Genomic DNA, 19,623 nt, shown 5'->3' with positions numbered 1-19,623 from the left:
GGTCTGTGTGGCATTTACACGGAAGACCGACAAAGCTCTAACATCTCTCCCAAACACTTCAGACCAATCAGCCGATCTCAGGGTACAAAACACTAGAGAAGTCTGATTGATTTTCATGTAATCAACAGGATTATTCGTGATTTACTATCAGAAGCTCAATATGCGTAAATTATGCACAGGTCGTACCAGACCGTCATACAAACGATTGCCAAGTCGATAGACGAAGACCTCTTACATTAAGACTTCACTGTGGTTGCGTTTCTCGACACCGATGGGGCTTTGAACAATATTCTCTCGGGACAATCGCCATATCCCTACATAAGCTCTGGGACATGCTACAGGATGGTATCCTGTCACCTCCCTCGTCTTATTCACTAGGTAATGAAAGATATACCTCACGACTCTCCCTTCAGCTTGTATGGATGCCAGAGCACAGTGATATTGCAGAAAAATAAGTGTTATATGAGCTGGCCAAAACAGGAAATCTCCGAAAAAAGGGAAGGGGTAGAACCTTTGCCTACTAGTGGTTCACTCTTGAACATATTTGCTACTGCAAAGAATTTCCGGCCAAGGGCAGACCGAAGACAGTATATTGACAAAAGAACTGTAAGATATGACATCAGAATCTTATTGTCGCAGCTATTGAAAATCTGCGATCCAAATACCTGAAATCGCACTTTTTATCCATCCCGGAGGAGCACCCCGAGACCGACGCCTGCGAAATTTCGTTCCTGGGATACTTCGCTCTTGGCATACACCGGTTTTTTTTACTATGGCTTAGCAGTTGTCGCCAAAATTTTAGAGGATCAATGCTCGTGCTCCTTGTTTGGGGTAGCTGCCTTGATCTAACCTTACCCTGACCTATACTACCGGTGCTGCCAGCTACTTATCAGTAGCTTTCCTGTGCATAGTTGAGAAATCCTTCTGTGCGTAGCCGCTAACAAATGTTGCACCCAAGTTAATATTGTTGTTGTAATTGGCAACGTCTGCCCTGTGTTATGCTATGCCCATAAAATGCGCATAATTGGCTGCAACAATAATACAAGCATAATTGATAGCAAGCAACTTTAGCAAAAACGACCAAATTTATTAGTTTGTACCGCCAACGATACAAAAACAAGTATGCTATGTTGCAATCGATGTTTGGTGCAATTGAGAAATTGGAAATTTTCAATTGGCAATTGGCATGTGGCATTTGTTGATAGGCCATAACTGATAGGCTGCCGTCGCTGCCGTCGCTGCTGCCAGCGCTTCAGTCGTTGCTACCGCAAGTGCTTCTGTTACTGTAACCGAGTGTTGTACAGCATTTGTTGCTTAGTGTTGCCACATCAGCGCCTAGTCTACATGCTTTGCAGTGGTTCGCTACCGTTGTTTTGTGTTTTATAGTTTTTTTTCCCGTTTTTTTTTTTGCTGACCCGTTATAAGTATGTTTCATGTTCGATATGCATATGAGTAAGTGTTTCGCACGCGTTTTCTGTTATTGAAGTTTTTTATATTTATTTTTGGTGTAACAATTTCTCACCATTTCGTACAGCCATAAATTGTAGTTAACGCTTCTGTTCTCTGTGTTTTGTTTCATTAGTTGTTTGCATGTTGGTAGTAAAGTTTTATGTATATCTGGGGAAGCAATAAGGATCATTTAAATTTGCATATGTTTGTAGCTGTTTGTACATATTTGGCTTTAATATTTTTGGCTATTCTATTGCATTTACTTGAATTAAGAAAGCATATTGCCGTCAAAATACACTGAATCACAAGTATTTTTTTAAGGCAATTTCAAACAAAAATTTCGGCCGAATGTAGCGGTCGCCTTCTTAAATCTTTCGCTATATCTCGGCACTTACAGTGGGATTTTAAATCTGTTATATCGATGTCCCTGTCTCAAGAAATTATTATTTTTTCGTTCCAAAGTTCATTAAACTCAAGTACCCGGTTTTTGTGCATAACAAACAAATATCAGTTTCTTCCAGCCTAATGTCAGTAAATTAAAGCTCGTCAAAAATAATTAAACTTTTTCTAAGGAAGTATTTTGATTAGAACGCAATTTCGATTTTTTTTTTTAGCGGAACGTAGGAGTCGGCTTTTGCCATTTTTCGTCATACATTCGGCAAATTACAGTTGGATCTTAAAGTGGCTGTGTATTGTTTCAAAGTTCATTGACTTCAAGTACCCTGTTCTTCTTAGTACGTAACACCCTAATTTAAAGCCCTCCAAACCTCATTAAATCTTCGCCAAGGAAGTTTTTTTTTATTATTCCAGTAGAACTACGAGTACTTAAAATTTGTATGCGAAAAGCGATAACCAACACAGCTGGACTCTTCGGTCTCGAAAAAAAGTGGGCCACTCCGGCGTATACGGTTTATATTGGCTTTTCTCATACTAGTCCCATATAGATGAACACTTAGACCCAGGGAAGCCCGTTTTGATACCATTTAGTGGTATGTTCCGTTTGAAAGATGGTCTATTGGTCGAAAGCTCACTTTTAGAAGAAACCTCTTGGGAGGATAAGCATGTATGAGCGGATAGAGCCCAGTCTCTTGTGAAAATAATATCTATTTAGTCGTGATGGATCCTTCCTGACCAGTTGGATAACTGAAATCCGGTTTTCGTAGTAGGTGGGCCACAAACTCGTACAGACACTGCAGGATCCAATGGTTTTTTTCCAACTGCGATTAGCCATTATTTGCCAGTATTGATAAATGTGGCCCTTTTTATGGCTCAGATGTAAAACAATCTGCTGCGTGAATGCTGATGTACCCCGGCACCCAGATCAGTGAAACGACAACCTTATCAGCTAAAGCCGTAACGTAGAGGGTGTACGTGCCTTCTTATAAAGTGTGTAGATCGAAATCCAAATTAAAAAAATTTGCCTACAGAGTTACATATATCACATAAGTGACCTACTAGCCAACATAATTTCAATAGAAATGCATATGTTTGTGTACGAAAAATTAAGTGGTGAACTAGCTACACTGAGAAGATCAAAGTTCAAGCCATTTACGTCACCAACAGCAGGTTTCAACACTATATTCTACGACGCTGACACTTGGCTGAAGATAAAAGCGCTAAATATTGACGATAAAAGGTGTCCGGCAAGAAATGAAAACTAGATAAATTCAGTACAAGTGCTACGGGAAGTTTAACAAGTTAGCTAGTGAATAGCCACTGTTCTCTTCCCAATAAAAAAAAGAGCTTGGACCTCTAAAAAAACGAATTTTGAATATGCATGGCTTAGTGCCGCTTTCTCAATTAGTTTCAGAAAAAAATTCCAGTTTAAAGGCCAGATAAATTTTAAAACTTTACTGAGAAAACGTTCGTTACAATGGCTGTCAAGAAGCTAGCAAAAATACGGTAACTAACTACTAGGTTTTCTGATCAAATATTCTGGGAAACCAAGCACGAGCTAATTTAGAGAACATACATAATATAGGGAGCTCTGTTCCAGATTAGCGCTTTCTCTACCATTCCGGTTGATACACTTTTTGTGAGAGCTGACATGCCAGTGCCTGATGTAAATCTCTCGGGCACAGAGGCAGAGGACTATCTTCATTTGTTTCGGATAAGGATTTGAAATCCAGCAGAATACCTTCTGAAGAGACGCACACTCATCACTTTAATACCGAAGCTAGTTCCCCCTGTAATCTGGACCTGCTTCAGCCGTTATCAAATTTTTATTAAGAGTGGCATCTCATCATAGTGGTTCCATCACAGTTCTCGAATTCGCAGGAATTGGCTACATTTACACTACGAATCAGGTGACCCTAGACATTGTTTATATGTGCAGTGTTTTTCTGGTCTTTGACAGTCTTACCAACGAAGTTTTCATCAAGCAGTTTTGCCATGATTAACTCTTGCACCACTCTTGCAGAAGCCACCTTCGTCCGCCATTGCTTTCGATTATTCGATGTACGAATAGGAATTTCTAAATCTGTGCTCTTCTCCAGGAGGCGTCACCTCCTTATGCCTGTAAGACGGTCTAAAATCGTGGGTACCATCTGGAAAATCCCTTCATTATGCCATCACTATGATTAGTGATCACTCAAATTAGATTAGCTAAAAGCTGCCTCCGATCGTAATGGCGTCCGAACTCCAGTATTCACTTGCGGCAAATTTGTGTCGGCAGAACGTCTGATGTTCAGCTTTCGTCTACGGCAGTTAGGTGGCAAAGTACGACAAATCGCTGAGACACAATTTTCACAGGCTACCGTTTACATATAAAGATGTTTTTGTTGTTTTTCTTACTCACTGTTGGTGTTGCTGTTTGCCCCCGCGCGCTTATTAATCGATCAGTGGACATGTTGAAAGAGCACCACCAACTACTTAGTTTACTTTATAGACCAATTCAACGCGATCTCATCACCTCCGGCTGGTGCTTTGTGTGATTGCCGCTGTTGTTGCCACTGTGCTTGCTGTTGCAACACAACATAAATCCTTCAATTTGGCAGACATAGAGTACAACAAGCACGGGGATGCACATAGTATAAAAGCGATTGTATATGTGTAAGTGTGTTTTATAGCAAGCAAGTGCTGCGCGGTGGCCTATCTGGCTTCCACTTTGTCTTCGTTTTGCTCTACTGCTCCTGCCATCTATTCCTCGCCAATAAAAGGCAGGTAATTATGTCACGTCGCTGATAAATTACATTTACTGCGAGGCGATGATGCTGCGCCGCAGATGGGGTGTTGGTGGTGTTGCATGCAGCTTATCTGAGCATGCATGTGCATGTGGAAAGTGGCAGTGGCATGTCGTGTGTAAAATCGCTGCAACGCCAAAGATACGTGGCATGCAAATTTATTGTTAAATTAAATGAGAAAATGTATTTGACCATTTTCTACGTTTTTATATTTTAGTTTTTCCTCACTTTGACCTGTTTCATTTGACCTGTTGCATTTCCACTAAAAGTCATCGTGATCATCAAATAAATTTGCCTCAATGTAAGATTTTTGGCAAATTTTCCGCAAAAGACTAAAGCGCATCACTTAGAGTTCAAATGATTTTCACCCAAAATGCCAAACTCATAAATAATTCAGAGTTGTAATAGCAAATGACAAACCCATTTGTTATTGTTCGCTGAACGCTGGCTGCCAGAGTTGCTGCGAGGCACGCAACAACGGTTGCGTTGACGTAGAGGTCAACACCGAAACGCAACCACAGCTGAGTTTGCAGCATAACCTTCATTCTCAGCTGCAGTCCTAATTTCATATCCAACCTCAATTCGCATTGCACATGCGTGAGAGTACTTTTTGATATGCCGCTGGTTTTTATTGTTTTTTTGTAGTAAGGTGGCAGTGTAGCCCAGCTGGATGCATCTCAGAAACCCTTCCGAACTTTGCAGCTGAAGCGGCTCTTCTAGCCGATGAAACTGATAACCTTTGCCAGCCCGATCCCAGAAATCCCCACATTAGGCATCTTAACACGGAGATTCGGCAACTAGTAAACCTTCATAAGCGGAAAAAGTGGGAGGAACTTCTGCAGACTTGCAACTTCACCTGTGGTGTGAGTAAGCTTTGGTCGAACGTGAAGTCCATATCCAAACCGACGAAGCACGACAATATGTAGAGTGGAAATCGCTTTCGGTGACCGCGATTCGTCGGAACCGAAGAGATCCTTGAGCTATTTTGCCGGCAGTTCACGCTGCATTCTTCGATGGACAAAGCCAAATGTCGAGTGAACATAAGGCTGCACAAACTGCCAAAACCCAGTGCGCTTCTTGCTTACAACAGCGGTGAGGTTCACGATGCAAAAAGGAAGGCAAAAGCCCCCAACCCCATTGGACCGACGGTGTATGGATGCCGATGATGAAAAAATTGGGGCCTGCGGAAATATTTTACCTCACCAAGGTCCTGAACCTGTTCATGGCAAATTTCAGCGTTCCGGACATCTGAAAAACGGAAAGAGTGGTTCCACTGCCAAACCGGGGAAACCGGCCAACAAAGGAGAGTCCACCTTTGTAAGAGAACAGTGCTAGTAGCGTTTGATTTGTCAAAGACGCTTGCACCATCAGCCACTCTACTCTATTAGAAGGCATTGAGGCTTTTTCTCTCCCACAGAGACTGAAACGGTGGTCAGCGAATTATCTTAGTGGTCGACATTCGTCGGCAGTTTTTAGAGAAAAAACCAAGAAAAATGAAACGGAGGGTCCCATAAGGTGGTGTCGTTATTAAATATATGTTGTTTCACCTTTCCGAAAGCTACCGCTACATGGTAAGCCGGGGTGTGTCAATTTTGAGTAAATTAGGAACCTTAAATTTCGAAATATTGAAGTTTCAAGCATATCTGAAATTTACCGTTATATGAAAAGCTGCCGTAATTTTAGTCCGATTTCAATAATTTTCAACATTTTGCTTTTATGTGGTAAGCACAATAACCATACCGAGTTTGGTACAAATTGGTATAACGGTTATTGAGATACATATATGTGATCATAAGTGGGCGGTGCCACGCCCATTTTCCGTCGGGCGTGGCTACGCCCATTTTCTAAAAATTTATAATATTCTCATTTTTCGACTAAAAATCAGTGTAAATATCCATTTTGAGTGAATTAGCGTCAGTAGTTTCTAAAATATCGCAGTTTTCGTATTTCTGGAAATTACCGTTATATGGGAAGTGGGCGTGGTTACAGTCCGATTTCGCTCATTTTCAATACCAACCTACCTTGGATAAATGGAAACCTTTCGTTGAGATATCTCAATTTTTGCTCGAGTTATCGTGTACACGGACGGACGGGCAGACGGACAGACGGACGGACAGACAGACATGGCTTAATCGACTTCTTTATTCATTCTGAGCATTTATGTATACATTTGTCTATATCTATCTCGATTCGTTTTGGCTGTTACAAACAACCGTTATGTGAAAAAAATTAATATACCCTTGTGCACAGGTGCGCGCGGGTATAAAAATTGGCAAATATGACTTTTTTGTTCCAATTGGAAATCTTAAAATTGAGTATCGGTTGCTATGACTAGTTTTACCTTAGTAATATTTTAAGACGCAAAACGTCTACTCCTTTTTGGATTTTTAATTTTTGTGAGGTTAACAATTTCAGCGTGTGCTGCCGAATTTTATAGGTGTGTTTGCCAAACTAACAGCTGAAGCATGCTAAATGTATTCGAATCTATTTGTGGTAAAACTTGTCGATTGTTGCTATGTTTTTTTGGCTAAAAAAATTATTGTTTTTGCTGTACATACATGCCATGCACCTGCAGTACATTGCATAGTGATTGGTGCGGTGAACTTTTGTGAATACCCTTACTAGGTCAGACACATAAAAAAAAATTATGACCGTTAAAAACAGAAAATACAAATGGTATATTTTGCTTATGGCAAAGCAGCCGCTGTGCTACTGTGTTGGCATGCGTTGAGTGCCATCTTTTGTTTGCTAGCTTAAAATGCAGATTGTCGATTTTTGGGGAATTGGGGAAATTGGAGAAACTTGGGGGACTTAAAGAAAATACTGATAGTTTTGTTTTCTTGCTTCATTCTGTTTCATCGAAATTTGGGAGATTCTAGAAATTTTGATAAAATGAGGATATTTTGAAATGTACAAAACTATTGAGATTATAGAAAATTTTAAATTTTCCAAAATTTTGAGAATTTTATTTATTCTGAAATCTATCCTACAATGTAAAGATGTGAAACATCACAAATTGTTTATGGTACTTGTGTATAAAACCAAGAAAATTCTTAGAATTCTAAAATATATTAAAAATTTTTTTGAAAAATTCCAAAAATTGTCCACTTTTCTGAATATTTATTTTGTGCTTTGTGTACTTCAGTACATACTATTTTAGTATGTTATTCACGATATATGTTGAAAAATATTTCTACTTCAAGATTGTGTAATTAAAAGCGTAAAATCATCGTAAAGAATATGACTGGCTAACGATCTGCCACCAAGAACTTGACTTCGCTCCAAATTTTTTATTTTTTCTAATTTATGCTCTACTCTTTCCCATCACGTTAATCGACTTTTGCAGCCTTATTATCGAATCAGTTAACATCATATCTCATCAAGTTAAGGCACATCACTTTTTTATGGCTGTAACAACTTCAGTATTGCCGACGAGTAGTAAGCATTCATACTTTTGTGCCTACGCCAATAACATCATGCCACATGCTGCGCTTATGATTACTAATACAACATACCAATTAGCACTTTATGAGGCAATTATAAAGGAGCAGCAGTAACTGCTACAAATTGTCTGCAATTGAGATCACTACGTGGAACGAAGTTCATTTATTTGAAGCATAGATTTGGTACTACCTACATATACAGACATATATGTATGTATGAATGTACTAAGTCATTTAATACATTCTGATTTAATTAAGTGCCACGACTAGTGGGCGGCTTTAGTGTGTGTGATAATTAATTGCCGTCTAAGCGTCTGCCAATCGAGAGATGCAAGGTTCGAGTCTCAGAGTAGGAAATTTATTATTTATTTTTTAATTGTAATTTTTTAAATTGTATTAAAAAAATGTATCTCATGTATTTTTTATCTAATTTATTTTTTATAGTATTTGAGTATTTAGGTTTTTTCATATGTGAAATTAATTTTACAATTTGTAATTTATATTTTAATATATATACATATATTTAACCACCTCCAACCGTAGTCGACCCTGCGATCTCAGAACCAGAAGCAGTCGTCTTCGCGCGACGGCACAGCCGACATTTGCCAGGAAATCAATTAACTTTCTCTTAATAGCACCGACAAACTTCAAGATTATTTAACGAAATTATTACTTATATTGAGTAAATTTACTTCCTCAAATTAATGACGCCTTATTTTTGGCATGAACCTAAATTAAGGAAAAACTTCTCAAATTGAGTAAATTTTTAGTAATATTAAGGAAAAAATAGTAACTTAAAATGAAGATACTGTTTTCTGATTTAAGGAAATGCTTTTTTCTGAGTGTAGAACATTAGGCTTAAAACAAGTTTGGAAAAAAGGTTTACCTGTCAAACAACAACTAAAAATTAACAAACAATTTATCATATACTAGCAAATAAATTTCATTATTCGTTAACCTCTCAACCGTATACAATTAAAAAAAATGTTTTTTTTTAAGTCACTCGCTGCCTTTCGTACACTAAATTTTTTATCAACCTTAACCACCTTCTAAATGCGCCTAAAGCCTTATCATACTCATCAATAAAGCGCGCATAACCAATCGTGCAAATCTTCATCATCATCAAAGCCAACAGCCATCAGCCACAGCTGCATCATTTTATAAACACCATCACCTCATTAACCACATCGTCCATGGTCATTACGAACCATTAAGAGTGTGGCGCGCACTGACTGACTTTAATGTAAAACAAAAAAAAAAAAACTCCTCTCTTTGCTGTACTTATTCTTCGCGAGCTTTGAGTGCCGCTCAAATATTGTTGGTACTGGTGTTGGTGTTGGTGTTGGTGTTGGTGTTAGTGATGACTTAGGTGCTATCAACACCTAGCCATCAGCAGCAGCTCATTTGATGCGCCATAAGTCTCTTGACTTTGCCTGTAGTCGGTATGCGAAGATCGATCGATGGCTAGCCAGCGACCAGTGGCATCAAACGATCGACTTCAATATTTTTAGCTGACTGCTCGGCTGCCATGCCGCGCATTATCTTACTCTCACTCTTCTCTCCACCCCATGGATTGTGGTTGTCGACTTTAGTTTTTCATGCACTTGAAACGTGGGAATTAGAACAAATCGTGCCAAAACTATTTACCACTCGAATGCCTTCACCAACATTTTTCATTTTCATTCGATTTCGCTTGATTGTTGTGTCTGTGCGGTTGATGTTATTGCTTCTGCAATTGCTTCTTTGTTTCGCGATTTGCTTTATTTCTTGCCATTCATTATTTACCGCGTTCAGCCAGTTTTAAAATTTTTTTGGAGCAATCTTACCTAAATTGCCCAAAAATCTCTAATGAGCGTTTGGCTGAAAGCGATGAGATGGTGTTGGCGTATGTAAAGCCTTTAAGTAACTGTTATTTCATAATATTCAGCAAGTTATGATGATTGTTATTTTTTATAACAAAATTAATGAAGGAATATTGATTCAGAGTGGCATATTGCTGATATAATGAGGTCACCTCATACGATATGATGTTAAAGTTAAATCGATTGAGGATACAGTACTTCACACTACAGGGTACATGAGAGATGTAACGAAAGCTTGTTAAAATAATTTATGATGCGAAGTAATATTTTCTCACATGACGTCACATCATATCGGTTGCTGGCATGACTTTATGTAAAGCCTTATCAGTTGATGTGATGCGATGATGCGATTTGGTAAAATGTCAAGTAGATCGATAGGTTTTATAACCGGAAGATGTCTGGGTATTTGATTTGGTGGTGTCAATCGTTGGTTTGATATCAAGGTGATGCTATTTGGTGTAGTATGACTTGATGTGATGTGTTGCGATGTGATGCGATCTGATGTGTTGTACAGGGTTTGAATGCGATGTTGTTCGACTTGTTGTGATGTGAGGCAATTTAATGAAATGTGATGCGACATCATGTGAGGTGGTGTGATTTGATGTGATGTGACGTGGTGTATTGTGATGTGATGAGATGTGTTTTATAATGCTTTAAAACGGTGTTATATGATGTGATTAACTACGAAGTAAAGAGATTTGATACGATATTACGTGATGTGGTGCGATGTATAGTGTATACCGCAATGACCCCCACATATTGACAAGTTTTATATTATAATTTCTTAATTTCAATTACTTTTGTATAAAAATATATTTAATTCCGTAACAAAGCCCGTATAAATACAAGTTTAGATCTTCGTGCATTGTTAAAAAAATCAACGAAATTTCGTAAAAATTTAGAGTGTCTTATTCAGATTTCTTATAGTCAGTTTCACGAAAGAAATTTTTGTAAACAATTATTTTTTCATTAGAAACTGACAGATTACTGACACTTAAATTACTTTCGTGAAATCGGCAATTACATTTTTTTTGTGGAATCAAATCGTCGGACATACTCGTGCGTCGTATGGAAGAAAATGACTGGCATCGTAAAAAAAATTCCAAAAATCAACGGTATCTGGGACTATGTATTTTTAAAATGGTTTTTATTTTATATCGGTTGCTGTTCAACGATCAAATGCAGAATACTGAAATAACAAATTGCACCAGCACTTTCAGCTTTCCATTACAAATGTAAAGTAAATTTCAAGTTTAAAAATTTTCTCATGCCAAATAATTTGCAAAAAATACAGCGCTGCACATAAAAACTCAGTTCATGCTACCGCAATCTAAATACCTAACAAGAACAGCGGTAAACGCAAAAAGTCACTGAATTTCAATAGAACGCCTCAAATATGTAACGCTGCTGCTTTTATCGCCACCCACATCTCGCTGCCTGCATCGTAATATTCTTCCGTTAACGCCACGTTTTCATTCTCATCTTACTAATGTAGCGAATGTGTGCCGCACTGCCCAACAAGTTTTTCAACCAAACTCTATGTAAGCTTCGAATTATGCCACCTACATTTGAAGTGGTCTTCTCTTCACTCACACTGCGCTTTTTTCGTGCCATGGATAGATCAGCATTAAATTAACCGCCGTCAGCTAAATCATTAACTCACTTGCAGCATTGGTTTCGTGCCCACCAAAACCATCTTTAAAATCTCATTTGAAATCTTTATTTCAAGCAGCCGCTGCCCCAGTGATTGTTGTCACGAACAGCGTTAACACTTTGTAGCCTTCGAGCGTTTGCAATATTTTCTTTTATGTAGTCAACGAAGACATCAATGACAAAAAATGTGAGCAGCAGAGCAGGGGACAATTGGGAGCTGCATACCTCTGCGTTAACCAGCATAAACAATTTTGATGCAATTTACACCCTCGAAAATGATCCAACACGATCGATCTAAATTACGGCGATCGACGATCAAAGATCGCTACGATGAGAAGACAATGTAGTAACTGATGAAATGATTAGAATAAGCAACTGAAGTGAAAGATGAACGACAAAATGTTGGATATGGTAAAATATATACATACATAAGTATGCCGACGAGTTTTGCTTTCTGATTCGTACAGTCTGGCTGATGCTGGATTGAAGGCTCATGTAAATTGTAAGAGTAAATTTTTAGAAACATATTTGTTAGTTTAAATTTTATAAATTTGCGAAAATTCCAATATACATTTGTACATTAAACGCTACTGAGCTTATTCACCAATTTGTTGTACTGTATATGTATCTAGAGTGACTCCAACAAGCGTTCACATGTTGATTTTTTTTATAAATATGCACAAAATTTTTTATAATTTTTTGTTTTTTAATATTGGTCATGTTATAATCAAAAACCATATAAATACAAGTTTGAAACTTTGGAGAATGCTGACGGCCTTTTACTTTCGATCTCGACACAATACTTTGTGAGATTTCTGTGATTTCGAAAAAGTTTGGCTTGATGAGTTTGATACAAGTATGTAGTTTGCACAACAACACTTTTTAAAATATTTTCAAAAGGAAGACATGATAGGCAGAAAGAGATAAGCGCAAATTATCTGAGATGCTGGAAGGTAGTAATTTTCGCCAAGAATTCTATCAGTAAATTGAAAAGTAAGTCAATTACTCAAAACCTGAATAGCGAGATAGGAGGCGTTTTTGATTACACGACCAAAATGATGTGAGAACAAAAATAATATAGCTTAAAATCAACTAAGACATACACATAATACTTGGCAGTTATAATTTGGAGGCAATGAAGCGCTTTGTTTATGAAAAACGTCCACCTAGAGATCAAGCGAAGGACAACTCTTACTAACAGGTGCTGTATGTACCTACATTGTGCCCAGTGGGTAATTGAAAAGCATAGACTTCTCATGGCGTACAAAGATCTCGCCCTAAAAATCTGTCAGCATGCCAGTCCTCTTATTTACAAACAAACAAAAATCATAGATTTACTCAATGCAAGATCTATGGCTTTGTTCGCGTGGGCGAGGTGGACCTAATAATGTAAAATTAGGAACTGTCCTAGCTTTACATTGACATAAATATAGTTAAGGCATTATGATGACTCGCTGGAAGGATTCTTCAACGCGCCACCCGTGAGTGACTATGAAAGCAAGGACGCCCACGAGCATAATGGAATCATATATTGTAAAAGGACACGTTTTCATATGTCTGGCGGAACTTTGCAAAAGAGATAGTGAATTGGTAAAATTATCTAGTCTCGGCTCAAATAACAAATAACATATCCTTACAGTGTAGGTTCAGGACAACTTGGAATTGAACCAATGAAAGCTAACAAAAAATCGTTTTTACCATTCAAAAGCACTGAGGCTAAGATCGATCCGGCATGGTCATACATTTACCTGTGAATTGATCTAAAGTTAAAATTCGAATCTAAATAAACCTCTTAAAAAACCCACCCAAGCGCTAGTAGGGCTTTTGATCGTACTTTGACACTGGCATAAAAGGAATAGATTAGTTTTTCTACATGGTCGTCACTACCTACTATTTACTCTTTGACGAAATTTAAACTTTGCTCACTAGGTCCAACTGCGGCTCCGGAATCGCTGATAGCACATATGGACTCTTCAGAGATTCTTTTTATATCAACAATAGGATGTTATCTTCAAAGGAAGAATTATCAGATAAAACTTTAAGCGCGGAAAGGTAATAGTGGAATTAAAATGTAGCAGCGGCAGCACCAGTGACAGTGAAAATAATCAGTTGTTATTTTAAAACAATAGTGGCACTCACCAAATTGAGCAAGTGGTCCGGCACTCTGGCAAAAGAGCAGATGAGCTCAAGCAACGACTGCTGACAACTATCTTTGTTTCAGCTAATCTGCTCTTTTGCCAGACTATCAGGCCATTTGCTCACTTTGGTGAATACCACTAATATGTTTGAGTGGTAATCACTTCAGTAGGCAGCAGTGCCACATTTAGCACAAATTCTAAATTTTTTGCCGCTCCCGAAGCACTTAACTGTACATGCCGATTATTTCTAGTTTTATAAAGAAATTTCTGTACGTTAAGTCGTCGAATATACTTCAAATGAAGTTCGCTTGAAATCTTTTTGCTCATTTAAATTTACACATTTCCACCTGCACTCCCACTGCTAAGCGGTAATTATTCAACCAACTGCTGATCACTGTCACCGATGCTGCCGCTGCCACTGATACTGCCACTTCTGCCCCGTTTACCACCTTTGCCCCTCGGCAGATGCTTCCAAATGTATTTCTGTTAGGAAAAAAATATTGGTAAAAAACGAATTACCATTCGTTGGGGCGTAAAATTTTGATGAAATGGAGCCTGACAAAAAAGGTATCACCAATTTTATTTATTTATAAGGAAAATTCTAACTAACAAAATTATAAATTTAATTTGCTTAAAATAATAAAAAAAGTAATAATTACTTTTGGCATTATCTACAAAATATTTCTGTTATTAGCACTCCCTGCAGTCATAACATTATCATAATCACCAAATCACATTTATCTACACTTTTATCTGCGCATGCGTGCATTTATCTGTGCATGCATGCGCGCTGTAATCAAATCCACCACTTGTCTATCGCCTTAGCATCGCAGGTGCCTGAAAGTATGCACTATAAGTTGGTTAGTTGATGCAAATGCTGGCAAAGGTAAGAAGTAAACAAAGCATTGGCAAGTGGTGACTCGCTGCTTTCGACGTTGGCAGTTGATTCATGCAAAGGAAAATTAATATTTTTATTGTTGCTGCTGTTGATATTGTCACTGTTAATTGTAGTTGTTATTTATTATTATTTTTTTACAATGCTGTGAAAATATTCCAATCCAATTACTAGCTCCATATTAATTATGCATTTTTTATGTGTAATTTATCAATTTATTAATTCAACGCTTTGTTAGATATTTATTAGATGACTGACGCGCTTAACCGGAAAAATACTGCGCGTATTAAATGTGCAGCACATAACAACAGAGAATGCTATGCCAGCTATGGCATTGGTTGGCGCTCACACCTCATTAAAATTCCTGGCCAGCACTTTTACGCGCGCGCTTTAATTAGCAGCAAAAGTAAGGCACATATTTTTCTATACAACTTTTTACAAGCTTACAAAGCTGCACAAACAGTTCAAGCGCTTGGCTTGCGGGAGCAATCTTATTTCTTATTGTGGATGCTACAGCTGCTGCTACATAGTGTTGCAGTCGATTGCCACTTACCGCTCTTGTTACACTTATCTGGTAATTTGTTGGAATTTGTTGTAATGCGCCATCGTTAGTGTCGCTGCTTCTTTTTCTATTTTCTATTTTCTGTTTTCTGTGTGGTTTTGCCGCAAATAGCAACATCATTCCTGTTGTTGTCTTGTTTTTCTAATATTTAATTTTGTTATTGTATTTTTATTACTACAATTGCTTCGGAGTACACTTATTTGTTATCTACTATTGTTGCTAGTGGTGCTGCTGCTGCTTATTGCTCGCTTGCTGGACAACAGCTGTCACTTTGCCAATTGAATTTCAAATCAAGTGGCGCCTTGCATTCATCTCTCATAGCAGTTTGCACTGCCACATACTTGCATACACACAGATAAATACGAATGTAGCACATGTATGTACATACATATACAATTGCAATTTGCTCTTTGTGTTTGTTCGCTGAGCCGCAGTTAATTGGCAGCAATAATTCATTGTTCACTTGACTGCTGATTCATTGAATTTTTTTCATTTCACTAATTCATTGCACATTTATTTATTTATTCATTGCCGTCTTTGTTTATGTTGCATTTATGTATGTACATATATTTCTTATTTGTTTTGCAATTGATTTAATTTCAACAGCAAATTAGAGCAACATGTTATGCATAGCTGATGAATTTGTTGGCGTTATGAGTAATTTGTGGCTGCCAATGTAAATTATTGTAAAGCAAATAATTATGAGAGATTTGCCTGCCGATTTTCCGCTAGCATTTGAGTTATTTATGTATCGAGGTATCGTTTTACTCTCCTTTAAATTTATTATAATTTAATTGATTGTCATAAATTAGTTAGAAAATGAGTATCCCAGTTCACTGCACAAACCAATCAGTCTCATAAGAACAAAAGACTTAAGTAGCGAACCTCATTTGCGCCCATTACACACTACGGTCCATTTCACATCACAGTGAAAAGTTCACTCACTTTCGGCATGTAACTGCCAATGTATCGCAAAAGCTTCAATTTCAGGGCATATTTTAAAGCAATGATGAGTGTACGAATTGACGTACCTAAGGCGGAAGAGGGTATACATATGTATAAATAAATAGTTCTGTATTACTTTGAATGACCAAAAATATGTGCCACTAGGTGGATTGAAAGATACAATTCCTTTTTTGTCTATATGGAATTTTATGACGGCTTTTTATTGGCTCAAAGCCCGATATTCAATAGGAATGCCAAACATGTCCCTCCCGGCCGAAACTGATTTGCTAAACTGCACCATATAAATAGTGAGATTTATCTGGAAAAACCTTAAGATTTCATGGCTCCAACGGATTTTTTAATTCCTTTCCAGTTGGGCTCAATCCTAACCTTTGCTTGTTTTAAAGCCTCTTTGCTTGTTCAAGTGATAAACCTAATTTTTGGTGATGTTCCTGGTAGAGATTAATGTGAGCAGGTCCTTGCAGCTGCGGCTGAACTTGCTGATAGATGTGTCCATCCTTCCGCATGCATATCACCGGATCAGTGTTTTGTAAAGACAGCTCTCCAAGCATAACCATAAGTCGGTTTCACAGACAAATCGATCACCTAGCCCTGATAAGTCCATTGAGCTTAAACATAGTAGTTACTCCAAACGGTGCATAGTGAGTAATTTTGAAACTACTTACATACAGGGCAATTCTGGCAACCGTCTTTCAACTCACCTCAGTCTTTCGAAAGACAAAAGCGATTCGTAAGACATTTGTCAATTGTGGTTACTATCTAGAAAGCTATTTTCTCTCTTTCGAAAGGCCAATGGAAAGATCTGCTATCGATGAGGTCTTAGCTAAGACCTAAGGCAAGCCTCTTTCTGTTTGCTTATTTTGCAATAAGTTGTCTAAAAGTTTAATTGAATTAAAAAATATGTTTCGTTTAAAACAATAAAAACAAAAAATTAAAAGAAAATTAAATTTAAAAAATTATAACTAAGAACAGAAAAAAATGCATAAAATAAGTTCCTGAAAATTAAATGAAGTTAATTAAATATGTTTATTTTTAAAACAATAAAATCTAAAAATGAAATGAAAACCGAAAAAAATTAATTGAAAATGAGGAAAAAATATAAGTTTCTAAAATTTAAATGAAATTAAAACAAGTATTTTTAATTTTAAATCAATAAAATGTACTAATTAAATAAAACAAAACAAGGAAATAAAGTAAGTTTCTAAAAATTAAAAGAAATAAAAAAATATGTTTCTTTTTAAAACTATAAAATCTAAAAATTGAAATAAAAAGGAAAAAATTAATTAAAAATAATAAAAAATAAGCTCCTACAGCTAATTTCATGAAAGCAATTTAAGTGAAAAATTATTTTAATTTTTTGAATTTCATATCGAAGTTGACAGAAAATAAAAATCATTTTCCATTTAAATTGCTGGTGAAACCGGCTGTTAAAAATAAAATGTAATTCAAAAAAGTATTTTTAATTTTAAATCAATAAAATGTACTAATTAAATAAAACAAAACAAGGAAATAAAGTAAGCCTCTAAAAATTAAAAGAAATAAAAAAATATGTATCTTTTTAAAACTATAGAATCTAAAAATTGAAATAAAAAGTAAAAAATTAATTAAGAAGAATAAAAAATAAGCTCTTACAGCCAATTTCACAAAATCAATTTAAGTGAAAAATTATTTTAATTTTTTGAATTTTATATCGAAGTTGACAGAAAATAAAAACTCATTTTTGCTGGTGAAACCGGCTGTTAAAAATAAAATGAAATTCAAAAAAGTATTTCTCCTTTTAAAGCAATAAAATGTAATAATTAAATAAAAAAAATAAGGAAATAATAAGTTTCTAAAAATGAAAGGATTTAAAAAAATATGTTTCTTTTTAAAACTATAAAATCTAAAAATTAAAATAAAAAGGAAAAAATATATTAAAAAGAATAAAAAATAAGCCAATTTCTCGAAAGCAATTTAAGTGAAAAATGATTTTAATTTTTTGAATTTTATATGGAAATTGACAGAAAATAAAAAAAAACATTTTCCATTTAAATTGCTGGTCAAACCGGCTGTTAAAAATTAAATGAAATTAAAAAAAAATGTTCTATTAAAAAAAAGAAAATAAAATATAAAAATTAAAATAAAATTAAATTTAAAAAACCACCCACTAGGCCATTGCGACTGTTGGAGTAGCGCGAGAAAAATTATATACAAGTGCTTTCTGTCAAAGGAGCTTTCACCATGAAATTTGGCAAAGAAGCTTTTTTTGTAAGACTTTCGCGCCAGAACTATCTTGCCTACTGTCTTTCAATTGTCTTTTTTTCTTCTACTTTCTACTATCTTCGCCAGAATTGCCTTGTTAGAGAACGAGAGAGTTTCCAGTTTTGTTTTTTAAGTTATCAACGTAAAAGTGATGCCTTGGTCTGAAAGACAACGAAAATAGCCAGGAAGGTTAAAAACCTTGCTAGTTCTAAAAAATAATCTAGTTTTTAAAAACCATAGAACTGGTCATCTATAATTTAACTTAACTCTCTAATTCAAAAATTATTCTCAGAAATTAAAAAACTATATGAATTGTCTCAAAATTTATTTTCTTTTCTGGGGTATGGGTTTGAGTTTCACAAATCATGCTAAGGTCGATTGCTTCTAAATATTCTTATACTACATTTCCCAGTCATTATCTTACATATGAACATTTTCATATACATACAAATATATCATCATTTAAAGATTTACTGTTCATTCATGGAAACTTCCGTTCTTAGCTTTACTTACAGGTAGCAACACAGCTGTGACAAACTACATCCTTAAAAGTACAATCTCAACTTATACAGCAAACAACTTTTTTTATTGCGCAATAATGTCGATATGCCACAAATAAAGTCATCAAATAAACAACGCAAATGTCAACAACGAACAACGCACAAAACATGATACAATATTAATAAGACAAGGAAAATTCAAAAAAAAAAACAAAAAAGAAAAATCATCAAACGCACAACCAAGCAAAAGCCACATGAAAAAGATTGCTAACAAAAAATTGTCAGCAATTTGCTGCAACACAATCATACTTCTAATACTGTTGTTAGTAGCCAAGTCAAAGTTGTAACACTAAAATTTTCAATAAAATAAAAATAAAACTTATGTATGTCTGTATATGTATGTACGTACAAGAAAAAGCCAAGTTGCACATGCACTTGTCAAAGCAAAATTCATAAATGTACAATTTATTTTATATACCGACATATCAGTGCAGACTAACCAGCAATCGCTTAGTAACAACAGCAAAAACAACGAGCACAGCAGCCGTCGCAACAACAACAGCAGCAGCAGCAGCAGAAAAATGTCATAAATGTCAACTGTTGACTAAACAAACGGCCATGTGCGCAGCTCTACCATCCCACCTCGCTCCGTATCTGTTCGCATGTCTACCCATCTACATACATACATATATGACAGTTTGCTGTTCACCTATTTGTTTTACAATTCTTTAT

At 36.2% G+C, this 19,623-nt stretch overlaps 1 long non-coding RNA gene across 1 annotated transcript in view; it reads left to right on the top strand.

Annotated features, from left to right (window-relative positions):
* Positions 1-19,258, top strand: part of LOC118739477 — a 50,425-nt gene extending 31,167 nt beyond the window's left edge. The window contains exon 3 of the long non-coding RNA XR_004993023.1: positions 18,895-19,258. This is a non-coding gene — a long non-coding RNA (uncharacterized LOC118739477). The remainder of the gene's footprint in view (positions 1-18,894) is intronic.
* Positions 19,259-19,623: the final 365 nt, after the last annotated feature.

The sequence above is a fragment of the Rhagoletis pomonella genome, unplaced genomic scaffold, assembly GCF_013731165.1.
Source record: "Rhagoletis pomonella isolate Grant_MI unplaced genomic scaffold, Rhpom_1.0 Rhpom_scaffold_00005, whole genome shotgun sequence".
Taxonomy (NCBI): Eukaryota; Metazoa; Arthropoda; class Insecta; order Diptera; family Tephritidae; genus Rhagoletis; species Rhagoletis pomonella.
Note: the sequence above shows the minus strand (reverse complement) of the source record. Positions and strands in the feature narration are given on the sequence as shown.